The sequence below is a fragment of the Symphalangus syndactylus genome, chromosome 16 (assembly GCF_028878055.3).
Source record: "Symphalangus syndactylus isolate Jambi chromosome 16, NHGRI_mSymSyn1-v2.1_pri, whole genome shotgun sequence".
NCBI lineage: Eukaryota > Metazoa > Chordata > Mammalia > Primates > Hylobatidae > Symphalangus > Symphalangus syndactylus.
The window spans coordinates 93,744,468-93,763,060 of record NC_072438.2 but is presented as its reverse complement, the minus strand read 5'-3'; the positions used below and the strand labels follow the sequence as shown (position 1 = coordinate 93,763,060).

The following is an 18,593-nucleotide window of genomic DNA, read 5'->3' as shown; positions in this document are numbered from 1 at the left end:
TCAGTTTACATATGGATATTAGCATGTTCCATGTGGTGGTTTTCATTCCAGGATTTCAAATACAATTTTACTATAAGGAGCCCGTAGTTTTCAGTGATGGTTGAGTGGGTCAGGAGAAGGCAAAGTGATGTAGTTCAGCTGATCTCAGCATCAAGTGCAGGCTGGAATCACATAGAGAGTTTTAAATACCATTGTTGGGAGTTGCACCCACAGGTCTGGTAAGTGGGAGACTAAATATTGTATTTTTAAAAAACCTCCCAGGTACTTTTAATGTGCAGAAAACTTTGAGACTCACCATATACAATTCAATTCACATATATTGAGCAGTCATATTCCCTGGTCTATTTTTCTTGTTCCAAAGCCAAGGCTCAAATGTAACTGCCATTTATGACTTTCATTTTGCCAGAGGTCTTCCATGCCCTCATTCACTGTTCTCAACTGACTGAGAGTAGTTTCCCAGAACTAAGCTTCTCATGCTTTCTTGGGATTAGGAGTCACCACGGGATGTTATTAAAGTGCAGTTTCCATTTCTGGAGGTCTGGGGTGGGGCCCACACCACAGCACCACTAACAAGCCCTCAGTGGATGCTGGGCGCATGGTCCAGGAACCACATTTTGAGTGGCCAAAACCTAGAATTTATTTGTTTAACCATCTGTCTTTCTAAACACCATTAAAATGTTTTTTGAATACATTTCTATTAAAATGTGAGGGGGGAACATTAGATAAACTGTCCATTTATAACCACCAAATTAATTACTATTACGTGGATGTCTGGGTTTCATACTGTTTATATGCAGTGTAACAACCATTTCAATGAAATTCTGTCATTTGTGAATCAAATTAACAGGGCAGCTTTCTTGTCTCAGAATTCTGATACGACCCACACATCAGATCAACGTGATGCCACACTGCACTGCGTGATACCTGGTGTCTTCCCCTTCAAGCTGCTGTCACGAAATACCATAGAATGGGTGGCTTGTCAACAATAGAAATTTATATCTTGTAGTTCTGGAGACTGGGGAAGTACAGGATCAAGGCTGCAGCAGATTCAGTATCTGGTGAGAGTCCATTTCCTCATAGACAACCATCTTCTCAGTGTATCATCACATATTAGAAGGGGCATAGAAACTCTGTGGCGTCTCTCTTATGAAAGCACTAATCCCATCAGCAAAGGCTCCCCTTTTGTGACTGAATCTTCTCCCAAAGACGTCCACCTCCAAATACCATCGCACTGAGTACAGGGTTTCAACATATGAGTTTTGGCTTCAACTTATGAGGGATACAAACTACCAGTCCTATAGCACCTGTTATGATTATGAATCTCAGCCCTCAGATACACGTGTATGAGAAATACACCTTGGTTTGCTGTCACTCCACATAATGTAGTCTCAATTACCAATTCACCAGCCAGGTAGGAGACTTCGTGCTAGCTCCTTGGGATGTGATCCCTGCTCCCAAGGCTTATGCCATAACTCTGGGCCTTTCTCATGCCAAGGCCCCTGGTGGTGAGGGAAGAGACCCACAGTTACAGAAAACAGCATCAGTTTCCCAAACAGCGTCCCATAGCTCTAGGAGCTACAGCTGTGGGGCAGAGGGCTGACTACACACCGTATATGCTTTGCTTGATTGGCTGATTTACAATACTCACTGTGGGGGATATCTACATTCTTAATTATTTTCATTTGTCACAGTTAATTCCAAATAAAATAAACAATATAATGGTATTATGGTGGCCATTCTTTGATACACATCTCAGAGCACTGGGCGAATTTCTGCCTTAGCAGGTGTAATGGCTGGGTCAGAGGATATGCACACATAATGGCTTTTTCTAGATGTAACGAGACCGCCAAAAAGTCTCCATCATTTCAGACACCCCTCAGCAGTTTCAGGGGGCCAGTTCCAACAGCCTCACCTTAGAAGCTAGTAAGCCAACAACGGTTAGCTTTCTTTTTGTTTGTTTTCTAACCTAATAATAAATAATGTAAGAGAACAAAGGTTTGGTTCATTTTATTATTTATTTAAATTTGTTGTTGGATAATTTCATAATAACATACTGTTATTGAAATGGGAGAGTTCCCTTATCCCGCTTGCAGGACGTGCCATAGGGGTGTGGCTCACTTGCTCACTGCCCCACTGCGCAGACTCCTTGGGAGAGCCGAGGTTGTGAGGAGTGCTTTTGGGCTCCCACCCCACTGAAGCGTCTGGCGGTGAGTGTCCCGAAGCCCCCGTGGGTGTGTGTTACAGCGTGCTCTTTCGGCTTTGCAGCCTGCAAACGGCTTGCGTTAATCAGCTCAATTAGGCCCTCTGCCTTATTGCTAGGGTAGAGGGCTTTCTGTATCCCGAGTTTTTGCCCAGTGTACCAGAAAAATCAGATCACATGTGGGCTTGGAGGGTGAGTGCAAGGTTTTATTGAGTCGTGGAGGTGGCTCTCAGCAAGGGGAATGGAGTGGGAAGATGGTCTCGCCTGGAGCTGGGCGGCCCGGAAGCTGGCCTCTTCTCCGACTGCCCCGGCTGAACTCCCCTCGGCGTCCGCGTTCTTCTGCCGTCGCTGGTCTTCCTTCCGGGCGTCTGCTGGTGTCTGCCAGGGTCTGCTGGTGTCCCCACTGGTGTCCGCTGGTGTCTGCCGGTGTGTTCCTCTGCTCTTGTTGACGTCCAGCCGCTTGTATCTGTGCCTACTAGGTCTCGGGTTAATATGGGAACAGGATGGGGGTCGTGGAGGGCCAAAAGGCAACTTTTTGGGCATGAAAACAGAAATGCCTGTCCTCACTTAGGTCTGTGGGCACAGGACCCAGGGTGGAGTACTCACCAGGGACCCCGCCCTTCACTACCCAGCACTTCCCTGGCCCCCTCCCGTATCATTATGAGCTGGATTGCATCTTCTCCCCAAATTCCTATATGGAAGTCCTAACTTCCAATACCTCAGACCTTGTTTGAGATAGGGACTTTAAAGAGGTGATTAAGTTAAGCTCGATAGCGTCAGTAAGCAGGGCCCTAATTCAATATGACTGCAAGAGGAAATTTGAACACAGACGCACACACATAGGGAAAGTTTTGTAAAGACACAGGGAGAAAAATAGCCATCTATAAGAGGTGAGAGGCTCCAGAAGAAGCCAATCCTGCCCACACTTTGATCTCAGGCTTGCAGCTTTCAGAACTGGGAGAGGACACATTTCTGTGGTTTAGGCTCCCGGTCAGCTTTACATTGCTAATGCGGCATAGCAAACTGATACATATGCATTTGTAGTTTTTCTACTAGCACTTCATCATTTATTATTTGAAAGGTTGTCATGAAAATGCAAATATTGGTGTCTGTTTTCTATTCACTTCAGCATGCTTTATCAATGTTTGAATTTAAAAATTTGGAAATCAAAATTAACTAATTGTTTTCTTTAAGGTTTTAACCTTTAGTATTATACTTAGAAAGTCCTTATCACGCTATCCTCTATGAACTTATATTTTTCCTCCTAGAAATTTTATCATTTACTACTTTATATTTAAATCCTTAATTACCATGTTTAAATCTTTAATCAGTCTCTAATGCTTGTTTTTCCCCCCCATATCAACAGCAGATGTTACCATTTAAAAAAATCCTCTGGTAATCTCATTATTTAAGTTTGAGCAACCAACAATTGTTTATTTAGTAATTTTGAATCAGAGACAAAACAGCAAAATAAGGCAACATCGCTTCCTCAAAGGAAAGATACTTTATCAGGGGAGATGGCTATATAAACAGGCAACTGGAATACAAGTCAGATTGAGATATGTGCTATGGAGAGATGGGAGCATCTGTTGTGGGCACAGAAGGAGGGTGACAGGAGCAGAAATCTCCACAGCAGTAGAGTTTGAGATCAGCCTCAAAAAAAGAGAAAAGAAAGAAAGGGGGAGGGAGGGGAGGGGAAGGGAGGGGAGAAGAAGCCAGGCAAACATAATGAAAGGAGTTCTATGCTAAGGAAACTTAAGGAAACTTATTTCATGGAGGCCTCAGGCTTTAAGAAGCATGGCCTCAGGTAATGCAAAAAGGGTTCTTCCATCTTGGACCTTGGACGTTGTGTTTCTGGATTATTGGGGATATGTGGGTTGAAGAAAGAGGAGGAAGCAAAGATGTAATCAAGTTATGGAGAACCATCAATGATGTACTTTGCCATATGAATTTATCCTATAGCTAAAGGAAAACCATTGAATGGCTATAAAGCAAACACAATTCAACAGTCTTTTTCTAAGGAATTAGTACTAGAAATGAAAAATGCCCTTAATGTTAAATGATGGCAATTTTAGTAGCTTCTTTAACTAAAGTTATTTTACAATTCACATTTCTAATTACAATTGGCAATTAAAAGTGAGACATACTCCCAAACCTAAAAGGAGGTATGATGCAGTAGGAAACAGATGTGATGAGTGATGTGAATACAAGGTCTCTCAGTACCTTTCATGAGGTTGCCACAAGCAACCTGACCTAGAAGTTCAGCTCATGGAGAAGGGGACATGGAGCTTGTTAAAGGCTGTAGATATATTTAATGGTCACATATGAATGATAGAAAAAGCATCAATCTGTAGATTAGAGACTGTAAAGCTGTAGAGGACAGAAGTTCTTTGCACATTGAGAAAGCACCAATTTTTAACACAGTTGTGGTTTCGGCAATGTGTGGGAGAACAGTGGGGTTAAACAGACAGATTGAGCTCAGGTTGCAAATGGCCTCAACAGCCCAACTACAGAGACCATATTGTTCAGTAGACACATGATGATCCAAGCATCTCCTCTCCTTTCTTCAGAGGCCAACACTTGCCAGGTCATGAATAAAAAGGGGCCAGAGTGTATTGAGCAGCCCTCCAGTATGTGCCCTGGTCTTGGCACTTGCTCTTCAGGTCCACATTCCCCTCCCAGCCAACATCTGATCCTCTCCTCCTGCCTTCCCATTCCTGCACTTCCAGCTCCTCCCTGGCCCCTCAACACCTTTCCCACTTTTCCCTCCCTCATCCTCTCTCTATCCTTCCACTTACCTAACAGCCCCCTGCCCCTCCCTGAGCCACTGCCCTTTCCCTGGTGATGAAGCCACACAAAATGCTTCCAAGGTGGGGAGATCTGGCCTGCCTTGATTGTGCTTCCTTAACTCCCTGTAGCACCACCAACCCAAGGCCCTACAGGTGCATCAGGGCACACCCATTTCCTAGTGTTTTCTCCTGTTCACATCCCCATGACTCGGGGAGCAAAGGCAATTCCTCAACTTCTGCTGGGTCAGGCTCTACCCATCTTTCCAGAAATGGCTCTCAAAACACATCGGCCTGGGCTTGCTCTATAATCCATATCTTCTCCCAGAAGCAAGCGTACCAGTCAGACCCCAGATGTACTCTGGCATTGCAGGTGCTAGAATATTCCATAAAGGGTTTTGACATTCCAGTTCCAGCTGCAGGGCTGACAGAGATGCTAGGGACAATCCCTATCCAGCCCTGTCAGAGATCACGGCCCCTTATCTCTGCCCCCAGTCAAATGTGAATTACAGCATGTATGCTGTTGTGTACTTCCAAATGCTTCAAGGGAGACTAAAAAATTAGACACACATACACACACACACACACACCTGTCAAAAACAATTCTCAAAGGTAGTAGAAATCGTTTTCTACCATAATTTTCATGGTTGTATCTGACAGTTGCTTTTTTTTCAAGTAAGTGAGTGATTAGTGTTATTTTCTTCATCCCATGCTATGAAATCCTGCCCTTCTGTCTGGCCAGAAATGAGATGCAGAACCACTGGGGTTCATTGACTTGCAATGGGTCCCTTCCTCACTTGCAAGAAACCTGGTTGGTGCTTCAAGAGGAACACTGCAAGGACCAGCTGACTTCCTGCCCAGACACCCTTGCATTCTCAGCCTCTGCCTGGGAGGAGAAAGAGGCACTTCCACATTTCTTGTGACAGGTAGTTTGGAGCCAGTGAAAGCTTCCAACCAAGGAAGTGGCATGATCAAATTGGTATCAAACGAAGGAACTTCCCAGTTGCAGGGTGTAGTAGAGGCTGCAGGGAAGGGGGTTTGGAATGAAATAATTTAGGAGACTGTAACCCTGGAGCTGAACTAGGATAAGTACTAGGTGGCCCATCTGAAATTCAGAAGACTCACTGGAGCTACAGATGTTAGTATTGGGTGATGTATTATTGAAGACCCCCCACCTCCAGGTCACTGTCAAATGCAGAAACCACTCACCTATGTGTGGAGGTTTGTCCTCCACAGACACTGGCTGATGACCCAGCCCACCTGCAGCCTCCTGGACACCTGCGGACCACTGGCATAGTCCAAAAGCCTTGGGCCACACTCCCATCTGCTGTAGCTGCCACAGGTTCCCCATCCCAGTGGCAGTTGGTTTCGTAGCTAATCACGCTGAAAAAAAAAAATCCTCAATATTTGGATTTTGCTTTTGAATGTATTAAATGTGGTCAGTAGGACCCACACTTTCTTGATGACCTTCCGTGAGAAGGAATTCTCTGATCTGGTTGAATAGCTTAAGCCTTATATTTGCAAGAGGCTAAATAATATTCTAGAAAAATAAAATGTTGTTTGAAAAGCAATCATTTATTATAAGTTTGTCAGCTGAGGAAGATTAACTAGCATTTCGTTGTGGGCAGGAATGTATATGAGCCAGGAGCACTAATATGATACTACCCTGGAAGTCAGAGCTTGAAGTTCAGTTACTGTGGAGATCACCCATCTTTCACCTGGAATGCATTTCTGACAATTAACATTAATGGTTGCCATTGTACTTTTGGTCCCTGGGTAGATATCACAGAGAATCTGTGTTCAGGAATTTACACAGAAAATATATCTTGGGATCAAGTATTTCCATGCCTAAGCCCCACACCCGGAGATTTTTGGTTTACCTGTTCTGTGACTAGTACTGGATATTAGAAGGTTAAAAAGGTTTAATCAGGATTATGAGTCCTGATTTCATGCCAGGTGGGTATTGAGTGTCAGGCAATTGTTCCAAAGATTCTTTTTGTCTTCTGAGACTTGATTCCAAAACTAATTAAAAATAGTAACAATAGTATGGCAATTCTGTTCACACATACTCTTCAAGTTTCCAATTCGCTTTGGAGAAATGAGCTTTCTAAGTTCAATGAGATGTCTACTAAGTTGACGTACCTTTCTTCTCTCCAAGAGTGTCCTTACTTTACCCATATAAGAAGCAGAATTCCTAGGGAATCAAAAGAACCCCAAAGAGATAATAATTTCACCAAGGCCCTGAGGCCACCCAAGGGCTGACCCAAAAGCCTCAGGTCTCTCCACCACCACACAGTTTTTCGACTTGTCAACTAAAAAGATTACACTGGGTCACTGTGCCTTTGCCTCTCAACTTGCATTCTCTACCAACAGTTTCTCCATATCATGATCATTAGAGACATTTACAGATGTGTGTTTGTCCTCCTTCCCAGGGCATGGCATGGCTATATTTCCTTGCCCCTTTAGAAGTTGGCTGACTGGTGCGTATCTGATTTCGCCATTGCCATATGAGTGGAAGGAAATGCAGAACTGCCGGGCAGACACCCTAAGTGCCAGCGTGTCACTTCCCACGTCCTCCCTAACCTGTTGCAGCAAGTGTGGTAACTTCTACCAGGATGTAGCTTTTGCTTTCATTAGCCCAGATGGTGAAAATGAGTAATTCAAAATCTAAGCTATTGGAACTCTACAGTTTTTTTGAACCTTAAAGCAATGTAAATTACTTTAAGGCCCAAATCATGTGACAGGCCGCTGTAAGCTGTTGTTTGTCTGAATTAAGTCTTTTACCTGCATTATTTTGTAAAATGATGTAAATGGTGAAGGATGCCAGGAAAGATCCTTCCTTCTTCCTGTTGACTTTCATTATAGATTAACTTCCCTCTTATCATTCATTTTTTTACCTTTTTAATTTTTGTGAGTACATAGTAGGTATGTATATTTATGGGGTACATGAAATGTTTTGATATAGTCATGCAATGCATAATAATCACATCATAGAGAATGGGATATCCATCCCCTCAAGCATTTATCCTTTGTGTTACAAACAATCCAATTACACTGTTTTAGTTATTTTAAAATGTACAATTAAGTTATTATTGGTTATAGTCACCCTACTGTGCCAACAAATAGTAGGTTTTATTCATTATTTCTATTATTTTTGTACCCATTAATCATCCCCACCTCTCCTCCACCCGTCACTACCTTTTCCAGCCTCTGGTAACCATTCATCTACTCTGTATCTCCATGAGTTCAGTTGTTTTAATTTTTAGATTCCACAAATAAAGGTGAACATGCAATGGCTGTCTTTCTGTGTCTGGCTAATTTCACTTAACATAATGATCTCCAGTTCCATCCACATTGTTGCAAATGACAGCATCTCGTTCTTTCTTATAGTTGAATAGTATTCCATTGTGTATATGTACCACATTTTCTTTATCCATTCATCTGTTGATGGACACATAGGTTGCTTCCAACTCTTGGCTATTGTGAACAGTGCTGTGGTAAACATGAAAATACAGAAATCTCTTTGATATACTGATTTCCTTTCCTTTGAGTATATACTGAGCAATGGGATTACTGGATCATATGGTAGCTGGATTTTTTTGGTGAGGAACCTCCAAACTTTTCTCCATAGTAACTGTATTAACTTAAATTCCCAATTTCCACATCCTTAGTGGCATTTGTTATTGCCTGGCTTTTGGCTATAAGCCATTTTAACTGGCGTGAGATGATATCTCATTGTAGTTTTGATTTGCATTTCCTTGATGATCAATGATCTTGAGCATCTTTTCCTATGTTTGCCATTTGTATGTCTTATGCCTTATTTTCAGAAATGTCTATTCAGACCTCTTATCTATTTTTGATCGGATTATTGGATTTTTTCCTATAGAGTTGTTTGAGCTCCTTATATATCTGGTTATTACCCTGGTCAGATAGGTAAGTTGCAAATATTTTCTCCCATTCTGTGGGTTGTCTCTTCACTTTGTTGATTGTTTCCCTTGCTGTACAGAAGCTTTTTAACTTAATGTGATATCATTTGTATATATATATATATATTTTTTTTTTTTTTTTTTTTGAGACGGAGTCTCACTCTGTCTCCCAAGCTGGAGTGCAATGGCATGATCTTGGCTCACTGCAAGCTCTGCCTCCCGGGTTCACGCCATTCTCCTGCCTCAGCCTCTCTGAGTAGCTGGGACTACAGGCGCCCGCCACCACGCCCGGCTAATTTTTTTTTGTATTTTTAGTAGAGACGGGGTTTCACCATGGTCTCGATCTCCCAACCTCGTGATCCGCCCACCTCGGCCTCCCAAAGTGCTGGGATTACAGGCATGAGCCACTGCGCCTGGCCTCATTTGTATATTTTTGATTTGGTTGCTGTGCTTGTAGGGTATTACTTAGGAAATTTTTGCCCAGGCCAATGTCCTGGAGATTTTCCCCAAAGTTTTCTTGGGGAAAAGTAGTTTGATAGTCTGCAGACTTTAATTTAAGTCTTTAATTAATTTTGATTTGATTTTTGTATATGACAAGAGATAAGGGTCTAGTTTTCTGTGTGTGTGTGTGCATATGGATATTCAGTTTTCCCAGCATCATTTATTAAAGAGACTATCTTTTTCCTAGTGTATGTTCTTGGCACCTTTGTCAAAAATGAGTTCACTATAGGTGCGTAGATTTGTTTCTGGGTTCTCTATTCTGTTCTAGTGGTCTATATGCCTGTTTTTCTGCCAGTACCATGCCATTTTGGTTACTATAGCTCTGTAGTATAATTTGAAGTCAGGTAATGTGATTCCTCCTTTTTTTTTTTTTTGCTTAGGGTAGCTTTGGCTGTTCTAGTCTTCTGTGGTTCTATATAAATTTTAGAATTGTTTTTTTTCTATTTCTGTGAAGCATTTCACTGGTATTTCAATATGGATTGCATTGAATCTGTAGGTTGCTGTGGGTAATATGGATATTTTATAAATATGGATTCTTCCAACCCATGAACATGGAGTATCTTTCCATTTTTTTGGTGTCCTCTTCAATTTCTTTCATCAGTGTTTTATAGTTTTCACTGTAGAGATTTTTCATTTCTTGAAGTTAATTCTTAGGTATTTAATTTTATATGTGGCTAATGTAAATGGGATCAGTGTTGATTTCTTTTGCAGATTGTTCACCATTGGGCATATGGAAATGCTACTGATTTTTTATATGTTGATTTTTTATCCTGCAACATAACTGAATTTGTTCATTAGTTCTAAAAGTTTGTGGTGTGTGTGTGTGTGTGTGTGTGTGTGAAGTCTTTAGGTTTCTCCAAATATAGTATAGGATCACATAATCTGCAAGCAAGGATAATTTGATTTCTTCCTTTCCAGTTGGGATGCCCTTTATTTCTTTCTCTTGTGTGATTGCTCTAGCTAGGACTTCCAGTACTATGTTGAATAACAGTAGTGAAAGTGGGTATTCTTGTCATTTTCCAGATCTTAGAGGAAAGGCTCCAGTCTTTCCCCATTCAGTACGTTACTGGCTGTGATTCTGTCATATTTGGCACTTATTGTGTTGAGGAATGTTTCTCCTATACACATTATTTAGGGTTTTTGTTATGAAGGGATGTTAAATTTTATCAAATACTTTACAGCACCAATTGAAATGATCATCTGGTTTTTATTCTTCATTCTGTTGATATTATGTTTCACACTGATTGATTTGCATATGTTAAGCCAACCTTCCATCCCAAGGATATATCCCCCTTGGTTGAGATTAATGATCTTTCTAATGTATTGATTGCAGTTTGCTGGTATTTTGTTGAGAATTTTTGCATCAATATTCATCAGAGATATTGGCCTGTAGCTTTCTTTTTTGATGTGTCTTTGTCTGGTTTTGGTATCAAAGTAATATGGCCTCATAGAACGAGTTTGGAGGTATTGCTTCCTCCTCAATTTTTTGGAATGGTTTGGGTAGGGTTGGTATTAGTTCTTCTTTAAATGTTTGGTAGAATGCAGAAGTGAAGCCATCAGCTCCTAGGATTCTTTATTGGGAGATTTTTTTTTATTAAGGCTTCAATCTCATTACTTTTTATTGATCTGTTCAGGTTTTGGATTTATTTCTGGTTAAATCCTAGTAGGTTGTATATGTCTAGGAATTTCTCCATTTATTCTAGATTTTCCAACTCATTGGCACATAGTTGCTCATAGCAGCCTCCAATGGTCCTTTGAATTTCTGCAGTCTCAGTTGTAATGTCTCCTTTTTCATTTCTGATTTTATTTATTTGGGTCTTCTCTCTTTTATTCTTAGTTACTCTGGCTAAGGATTTGTCAATTTTGTTAAACTTTTTTAAAAAATCAACTTTTTTGTTGATCTTTTGTATTTTTTTATTTCAATTTTATTAATTCCTGCTCTGATCTTTATTATTAAAAGGACTTGGGTTTGTGATTTAAGCTGTGTCACTTTAGGAGGCCCTCCATGCCCAGTAATATTGGGGTTCTTGCAGACTCATATAGGTACCACCTTCACGGTCCTGCATAAGATCCGAGAGAATTCTCTGCATTACTGTGCAGAGACTCTTGTTCCCTTTTGTTACTTTCTCCCAAAGAAACAGTCTCTCTTTCTGTTCAGAGCTGCCTGAAGCTGGGTGTTAAGTGACACAAGCAGCCCTGTGGCCACCACCACTATGACTGTGCTGGGTGAGTCCTGAAGCCAGCACAGCACTGGGTCTTGCCCAGGGCCTGCTGTGACCACTCCCTGGATACTGCCTATGCTCACTCAAGGCCCTCAGACTCTACAAGTGGTAAAGCCAGTCAGGCCTGTGTCCTTGCCTTCTTGGCAGCAAGTTACCCAGTCCCCAGGCAGGTCCAGAGGTAAATTCGGGAGCCTGGGACTAGAGTCAAAAACCTTAGAAGTCTACCTGGTGTTCTACTGTACTGCAGGCTGAGTTGGCATTTAAACCACAAGACACAATCATTCCCACTCTTCCCTCCCCTGTCCAGAGGCAGAGGCGCCCCATCCCGTGGCCACCGCCACCACAGTTCTACAAGGAGTACTGCCAGACTATCACTAATGTTCTCCTTAAGGCCCAAGAGCTCTTGAGTCAACTTGTGAATGCTCCCTGGCCTTGGATTCACCCTTCAGGGAAGTGGGCTCTCCTCTGCCCCAGAAATGCTGTCCAAGAGACAAGTTCTTGTATAGGGGACCCCAAGAGCCCAGGTGGTGCTCTGCTCCCCTGTGGCTGAGCTGGTATCTAAGGTGCAGGACAAAGTCCCCTTTATTTTTCTGTCTGCTTTTCTCAAACAGAAGGAATCTCACCTTATATCCACCACAGCTAGGAATGTGCTGAGTGTCAACTGATACCAGCAAGTCTCAGAGCTTCATCCAAGGCCCTCAACATAATACCTGGCTATTGCTACTGGTTATTCAGAGGTCAAGGGCTCTTCCATCAGCAAGTGATGAATCTGGCCAGGACAAGCTCCTTCCCTTCAAAGCAGCAGGTTCTTTTCTGGCCAAGGGCATGTGTAGAAATGTTGTCCAGGAGCTAGGGCCTGGAAAGAGGACCTCACAACTCTGAATGGTGCCCTATCCTACTGTGGCTGAGCTGGTATCCAAGATTCAAGACAGAGTCCTCTTTCTTCTCCTCTCTCCACTCTTCAAGTGCAAGAAAAGGGTCTCTTTCAGAGCCCATGAACTGTGCAGCTTGGGGTTAGGAAAGTGGTGATGCCATACCTCTTTAGCTGCCCTGGCTAGTGTCTCAGTAGCTCACACGCGCCCAAGCTGTTGTTTCTGTGCCCAGCTCAGCACTAGGACTCATGTAATACTTGCAGTCCTTGTGGCTAGACTGCCTTTCAAGTTTATTAGGGCCCCAGGGCACTTTAGCCCACTGTGGTGAGGCTTTCAGGAACTTAAATTCACTGCTGGAATTGGTGATTCTCTTTGACTAGGGCTGGTTTATATGCTCCCTCCATAGGTGGGCATCAGCTGAGTTTCATCTGGTTTACCTTCCTGATTTAACAGGACAGCATTGAGTTCAATGCCTCAAAATTGCTGTGCCCTCCCTCTGCCAGTGCCCAGAGATGCTCTCCACACCACACTGCCAGGGTGTGTTAGAGGTGATTCAAGACAGCTTTTCCTACCTCTTCGGTGCCTCTTTCAGCAATATGAAGTTAAAACCAGGTACTATGAGTACTCACCTGATTTTTAGTTCTTATGAAGGTGCTTTCCTTGTGTAAATATTTGTTAAATTGTTTTCCTTGCCAGAGGAATGATCAGTGGAGCCTTCTGTTCTGCCACCTTTCTCTGCCTCTCCAATCCTCTTATCTTTTTCACATAGCCTTCATGGTTATCACAAGGACTTAAGATGGAATGTTAAATACACTCTTTTATATTGGAAAGAAAATGAAAACCAGGTATAAAGAAAAGAAAACAAGCCACAGAGAAAAGAAAACAAACTATGAATAATTAATTTATTGTAACTCATAAGCCCAGCCTTGTATAAAAAATGTTGTAATCCTGTTATATTTCTTTGTCTTATTCCTATTAGCAAGAATTTGGCTTTTAACTTCTAAGCACTATCCCAGTTTCTCTTAGTGGTGCATCCCAGAATGGCTATTCCTAGCTTTTTGATTAAATAAACTCTTTAAAATAGAAACCTGACCCTTTTGATTATTTCAGCTTGGCAGTGCATTGATTATTACAGGCACAGTATCTTTGCCAGACTTCACTGTATAACCTGGAAACAAACGTGAATTGTTTAAAACCACTGAGATTTTAGAATTGTTTGTTGCTGAAGCACCACCAGTTTTTTTTCTGACTGTTACACTGTCACTCAACTTCTGAAACTGCCGTGGGGTATTTTGAAAATGTCTGGTGGCTTGCTGCGAGTAACTTAGTCTAATATGTGATAATGATGATCCTAATACAGTAATGTGTTTGAGTTACCAAAAAGAGATTATTTTTCTTGTGTTACAGCTATAAAACATGTTTATGACTTTATTTGGCAATTTCTGGGATTTGGCCAATGTGATTTACAGATTTCAATGTGTTTCAGAGTTTTATGATTCTAAGACTGAGAATAACAGGTTTATTTTCTAGGGATTTTGTCTATCGTGACAGCCATAAAAAAAGCAGCAGGATGTAGTTTTGCAATCTAGTGGTCAGTGATTTGGGCATCAACACCCACAGAACCTGTATGAGAAGCTTCACAGAAAGTCAATTTCCCTCACTGAGGTTTTATTTTATTGGGTTTAACATTTCATACCTGAGATTTGGCTATTAGCTTATACATGTGGCAGTGAACTAAGTAGATGGCATTTAGCTGAGATCATAGGCACAAAATTACATTAAAAATTAAGATAGCAAGGTTCATTTACCATAGCTGCTTGCTAATGAAGATATATTACTAATGAAGAAATTTAGCTCGTAACAGGAACTTCCATCTGAGACTGCAAAAAACACAGAAGCCGTGAGTAAACTAAGACAAAGGCATGAGAAATTATTCCCAGTTAAACATCAATCAGGTATTTTCTGAACCTCAGACTGCAAGAAAAAGTGTCCCTAGTTGTATAGCCGAAGAATATAGGCACGGCTCTGTCTGATGCGATCCTAGACTAATTCGAATTTGAAGTTGTCACTATACTCTCCCCAGTGTTCCTGTCCTTTCAAAATGCAATTGCTTATATCTTTGCTCTTGGTTCATGCTTTCCAAAATAGGGTGATACAAAACCAAACAGCACCCAAACTTTAGAATAACTGCTGTGACAGCAACAAACATGTTCTGCATTTGTTCTCTTTCTTCTGCTGAAGATTTGAAAATACTTTGACCTGCCAGAGTCAAAAAGCAGGGCCTATAACTTGTCTGATAGCTGAAACTGCATATTTCTTGTTAACAGACTCCATGGTGTTTACTTGCATTCTAGATGCACATGGTAAAATTGAAGGAAAAAGTCTTATGCTTTGGTTATTCACAGGAATGCTTTCAAGAATAAGTACAGCATAAATGTCATGAAATGGCAATCTCTGAGGCTGGTAAGTTGGAGGCAGTAGTGTGCAAAACAGTGAGGCCAAATGAACAAATGAGGGGATGCCAGGGGCTCATGGAAGGCTAAAGTACTGAAAAAGGTTCTCAACCCAAGGATAGCAGATTGTGGAGTCTCACTATGTTAGTGGACAGCCTGATACCACTCACCTGTTGGGTTGTAGTTCAAACAATGAGTCTTGAGAAACCCAGAGGGGAATCTGGTGGAATATTCTGATGCAAATGATGGTGAATTTTTATAGACCTCAAGCATTAGTCAATGTATTGTTTTGCATGCAGGGTCCTCCTGTCCACAGTAATAGAGTGTAAATTATATTTTGGGTGTGGATACTCACTCAGTTCATAAAGAGTATTTATTGCATGCCTATGTGCTAAACCTAGGGCTATAAAAATAAACAAGTCCAAGGTCTTTTTTTTTTCCCAAGGGCACAAATCTAGCTGGCTGTGAAGGTTTAGATTCTTTATTCTTCTAGGAGTTCATCAGATAAGTGGCTCAGCAGGTCAGAGTTAATTCAATAGAACAGGCTGATACCAGCCACTGCTAATTCTTCCTGACAAAGCCACTTTTAAACCAGAGAGCATCCATTGGTACTAGTTACACAAGTGCTCCATGCCCCAAGCCATACACATATGCAGAGCATCAGAGACATGAAGGCGCTGTATACCAGCTTGTTGGCCGTAGGTATTAAGACTATGATGTTGGGTACTGAGAGTTCAAGGGTGTGTGTGCCTCCTACTTCTCTGATCCTAAGCTCGTCCCCAGTAAACCCCATGCTCTATCTGTACCGCATGCCAGTAACCCCTTTGCACAGCCCAGGAGGGGTACAGACAAGTAAATAGCCAATCAACATAGTCTTAAAGTAAATAAAACAACATTATTTTGCACTGCTGAGAAAAAGAGCACTAATACCATCAGCATTCTATGGGGAAGTTTCATGAAGTTTCTGCCAATTAAAGGGGTACTAAATGCTGAGTGAAATTTGGATAGAGGCAGGGAGGAGGCATTTGGAGTGAAGGCAAGTGATTGAGAAGAGTGTAGGGTGCTTGGCTGGTGAGAAGCTTTTAGGGCTTGGATGTGTGTGCTCTCAGCAAATCACATCTGCCCTTCGCTAAGGGCACAGGGAGTAACCGTGCATTGGTTTATGCCGCAGCCTTCCTAGAAATATCAACACCAATAGAATAGTTATAAATAGGAAATCCTACAACATAGAGCTGAAATGCATCTGAGATCTATTAGAATGTTGTTTTTCTCTTCAAGCTGATTTTCCACCTTTCTTTCAAGGCATTGATTTCTCTGAAGGGGGCAGCCTTGAGCTTCTATACATAGCACACACTCTGTTAAACATTCATATATTTTTAAAGTTTGGATTTTACTACATTTTTCTTATAATTTTGGTTTGGTATTTGATGGTAAAAGGTAGGTTCTTTACCTTGTTCTTTGCATTTTTGTCTTCTGGAAGCTCTGGGGTTTGCATCTATTGCCAAAATAGAGTCAAAGTTGTCGGCATCAAAGGAGCAAAGCTCAATCCCCTTTAAAATTTCTAAGAAAACACCTGTGTCTAAATGCCAAGTAAACAATTTAATAATAATGTGACATTCTATAAAGAATTTTCATTTTCTAATAAAGTTTTTTTTTATGTCACTTTAGCAGAATAAATATCAGGAAAAAAATAGAAAGGTTACCCAACTGATTCTTCCTCAAACCACACAGTACCATTGACTATAGTAAGAGTTTTAATTCATCTAAATTTCTTTGGACTGTTGAACAAAGGTTTTATAGATTTGAGGTTATGTGAAGATTATAAACTTAATAATACAACTCGACTTCACATATCCTAGCTTATGCCTATAGACCATGACTTGGTAAAAAGGGCAGATGCACATGTTGTATTAAATGTGAAGTTAATATCCATCCTCTCATTCCAACTACCTTCTTTTCTTAACATAAAATTTACTTTGACCTTCTCAAATAATAATTCTCCGTAGCTGGAAGAGGGCAGGGAAGGATAATATAATGAATGTTACAAAGTGATGGGCAGGCAGGGTAGGGGGGTGGGGGAATGACCTAGAATGTTAAATCTAGCTAAATTTATATTATGAAGGCAAAACAAAGATATATTTAGTTCAAACAAAATCAGATGCAATCTTTTTTAGCCAACTTTCTCTACAAGATATAATAGAGAAATTTCTTCAGGTTGAAGGAAAATTATAGTATGTTAAAATTTGTATATACATAAAGGAATGTGCAGACTTGGAAATGATAAATATCTATGTAAATAAGACAAGTATTTTAGACTTCTATTTAAAATATAATTAACAGTTTAAAGAAGAATTTCTCACACACTTTTGTCTCATCATGCCTTTGTAGTTGTGATAATTATTGAGGATCCCAGATAATTTGTTGATGTGGTTTATATCTACTAATATTTTCTGTATTAGAAATTAAAACTGACATATTTATTAATAATATCTATTAATGAAAATATTTATTTGTTTAAAACTAGTAATAATAACCCTATTTTATATTAACAAAAATAATATCTTTTTAAGAAAAGTAACTATATTTTTCAAGAGAGAAAAATAATTAGTGAGGAGAATGGCATTTAAAAAATATTTTGCCAATCTCTTTAATTCCAGACTTAATAAGGAGCAGCTAAAGCACATAATATGTGCTTTTGCATTTGGTCTGTTGCAATATTGTATGTCATGTAGCCTTTGAGAGAATGAGAATGAAAGTATAAGCAGTGTCTTACGATTATGAAAATAGTTTCCACCTCATGGATACCCTGAAAAGATCTTGTGAACCCCAGGAGACCCCAGACTGCACTTTTAGAACTACTTGTTTAAAGCAAAAATAATAGGAGTGTGCTTTGAAGTTTATGACATATATAGAAATAAAACATATGAAAACATTAGCATATAGTTTGGAAGGGAAAAATGAAAGTAAAATTTGTATGATTCTCATTCTTTACCTGGGGCTCTATAATATAATTTAGAAGTAGCCTGTGGTAAGCTAAATATGTGAATTGGAAAGCCTAGAGCAATTATTAAGAATAAATAAAACAAATTTAACAAATAATCTAAAAGTGGAGAATATTAAAATATAACATTAAAACTAATCATTTAATCTTAAAGAAGTCAGGAAGAGAGGAAAAAAGAAAATATGACTATATGGCACATATAGAAAATAAACAATAAAATGTTAATCATATGCCCAAGAATATCATAAATTACATTAAATGTAAATGGATCATAATCAATGACTTAAGCTTCTATCTAAAAAGCTAGGAAAAGAAGGAAAGACCAAGTTTGACCAAAATAAGTATAAGTAAGGAAATAATAAGGGTTGAAACAACAAACTAGAAAATAAAGCAACAGTATAGAAAATCAATAAAAGCAAAAGCTTGATCTTAGAATACATCAGTAAAATTTAAAAACTCTTATTACTCATTCTGAGCAAACTTACACAGGAACTGAAAACCCAACACTGCATGTTCTCACTCATAAGTGGGAGTTGAACAATGAGAACGCATGGACAAAGGGAGGGGATCATCACACACTGGGGCCTGTCAGTGGGTAGGGAAGGGATAGCATTAGGAGAAATACCTAATAT

At 40.3% G+C, this 18,593-nt stretch overlaps 1 long non-coding RNA gene across 1 annotated transcript in view; it reads left to right on the top strand.

Moving 5' to 3' along the window:
* LOC129464690 (uncharacterized) overlaps positions 1 to 13,594 on the top strand; it is a 41,682-nt gene extending 28,088 nt beyond the window's left edge. Inside the window, exons 2-3 of the long non-coding RNA XR_008651669.1 lie at positions 12,961 to 13,119; positions 13,204 to 13,594. This is a non-coding gene — a long non-coding RNA (uncharacterized lncRNA). The remainder of the gene's footprint in view (positions 1 to 12,960; positions 13,120 to 13,203) is intronic.
* Positions 13,595 to 18,593: the final 4,999 nt, after the last annotated feature.